Source organism: Ovis canadensis, chromosome 13 (assembly GCF_042477335.2).
Source record: "Ovis canadensis isolate MfBH-ARS-UI-01 breed Bighorn chromosome 13, ARS-UI_OviCan_v2, whole genome shotgun sequence".
Taxonomy (NCBI): Eukaryota; Metazoa; Chordata; class Mammalia; order Artiodactyla; family Bovidae; genus Ovis; species Ovis canadensis.
In genome coordinates this window covers 83,342,324-83,344,834 of record NC_091257.1, presented here as the reverse complement: position 1 = coordinate 83,344,834, position 2,511 = coordinate 83,342,324, and the positions used below count along the sequence as shown (strand labels likewise).

The 2,511-nt window shown below is 46.5% G+C and overlaps 1 non-coding gene across 1 annotated transcript; it reads left to right on the top strand.

Moving 5' to 3' along the window:
* Nucleotides 1-275: 275 nt before the first annotated feature.
* On the top strand, nt 276-347 carry TRNAE-UUC (transfer RNA glutamic acid (anticodon UUC)). Its single transcript has one exon. It is a non-coding gene; the product is annotated as a tRNA-Glu (tRNA).
* Nucleotides 348-2,511: the final 2,164 nt, after the last annotated feature.

Here is a 2,511-nt window from a genome sequence, read left to right as displayed (position 1 = left end):
TTATCTCTCTCTTCTCACATTTTACTAAAAGGAACAAGAGACCAGGTGGCTCCTTCAACACTGTCTGGACATTCCTCAACACTCAATTCAGCAGGTATGATTCCTACTTCTCACATTTCTGTAGGCAACAACATTGCTAAACTCCCTACATCACTACGTAACAAGGATCCCCTTTCTTTCAATTTCAAGTAACATTTCCTGGGTTTCATGGAAGCCCTTATCAGCATCCTCCTCTGAATCCATCAGACTTCTGTAAACCATCTGTTCAAAGGAATTCCCTGATGGTACAATGGTTAGGACGTGGCACTTTCACTGCCAGGGCCAGGGTTCAATCCCTGGTTGGGGAACTAAGTTCTTGTAAACCACATGGTACGCAAGGAAAAAAAGAAACAGTTTGTTAATTCAAGGCACATTAGTTTTTCACTAACACTTTCCTCAAAGCCTTTCCATTTTCTGCCATCAACAGTTTCTAAAGCCACTCCCATAGATGGGTTATAGCAGCATGTATTCCCAGGTACCAAAATCTGTACTTGTCATCTATTGCTGCGTAACAAATCAGTCCCAAAACTCAGTGACTTAGCATAGTACACCTGTATTATCTCACAGTTTCTGTGCGCCAGGCATTCGGGAGTAAGCAAGCAAGTAAGCTTGCCAATTCTGGCTCAGGTTCTCTTAGGAGGTCTCAGTCAAATGTTGAAGCTGATTAAATTACATGAAGGCATCACTGAGTCTAGAGGATCACACAAAGCTTATTAAGGTCACCATTCTGTATGTAGTTCATGATCAGAGTCTACCAAGCACCAGCACCCCCACCCATAAAAACAAAGAACTTAAAGCCTTAACCAGCATTCTCCTAAAACTTATATCTGGAGCAGTCACATCCCACCAGCCCCACTGTGGGGGAGGTGGGGGGCTTCTACTCGGAATACTGTAGATGAGCTGAGCCCTTAAGGTCAGACACAGGGGTTCAAATCCCAGCTCTGGTTTTTATGAGCCATGAAGCTTCAGACAAGGTACTTCTTTTCTCTGAACTTTGCCCTCTTTTAAATTAATAGGAGTTCCTGCCTCACAGGGGTTAAAGGAGTTCGCCTTCCAGTGTAGAGCTCAGTGTAGTACTTGGCGCATGGTAAGGACTCAATACATGGCTACTCTGGCTGGTCTTTTGTCTGCCTGGCCCATAGCCTCTGGTTTGGCTGGCTTAATTCAAACAATCAAGCCAACTTTCAGTGCCATCTCAGAGGCCATCTGACCTCAGGCCTTCGCACAAGCAGATGTTAGAAATCCCATCCCAGGACTGGTTCTTCCATCTGTGTGAAGCTCAGCATCTGGCACAGATGCTTTCCTCCAGAACTATCTCCTCTCCCAGATGTTTTCATGGCCTCCTGTGGCCCCTCAATAGCAGTGAGACTCACAAGGACTGTGGAGCTTGTGGACTTGGGGGCTTTCAGCCCCCTCCATCTGCAGGCCAGCTTAGGACTCCCACAGCAGCTAGCAGATGCTCCACCCCTGGGCAGCGGTGGGGGGAGCTGGCCTCTCTCTGCACCAGCACACAGCAGCTGAGCCATCTGCTCACACCAGGGGACACAGCAGTTCACTGTGAGGGCAGCCTCCTCTGAGCTCTAGCAAATTCATTCATTCCACATGCAACTATCAAGCACCTACTAAGAGCAACTAAGCACACACGCACACTAAATGCCAGATTCTGAACTAGTCACTAGGAATACAAGCTTTGCCTTAAAGAAGCTCACAGCTGTGTAGTAGGGACAGATTTTCTTTTCAAAGAAAGTAATATTGTACATCAACTGCACATCAATTAAAAAAGATTGGCTATATTGTCTTAGCAGGTAAACAAGAAGAAGAAAGAAATTATGAGTTAGTGTAATTAGTCCTAATCGAGGGCTTACCTAATCAAGGTAAGCATAGAGGACTTCCCTGGTGGTACTGGGGATGAGAATTCACTTGCCATCGCAGGGGAAACAGGTTCGATCCCTGGTCCGGGAAGATCCCACATGCTGCAGAGCAACTAAGCCCATGTGCCACAACTACTGAGCCTGCATGCTGCAAGCACTGTAGACCGCCTGTACCTACAGCCTGTGCTCCACAACCAGAGGAGCCACCACAATGAGAAGCCCGTACACAGCAACAAAGACTCAGCACTGTTAAAGAAATAAATAATAAATAAATAAACTAAAAGAAAAAGCTTTAAAAGGTAAGCATAGACATCTTGGGGAATGAGAGAAGGAAACACCTAACCCAACCTTGGGAGTTTCAAGGAAGAGAAGACCTCCTGGAGGAAGTGCTTCCTGAGACAAGAGATGAAAGACAAAGAAGACTGATCAGGATAGAAAGGAGCATGAAAAGGCGTTCCGGGTAGAAGGCACGATGTGAGGAACTGTGTAGAGGTACTACATACTGCTCTTGGAGCCACAAACACTCAAGGGACTGCCTGCCTGGCACCACTCCCATTCTGAGACCTGCCAGGCGCATGTACACTAGGGCCACTGTGTGTTT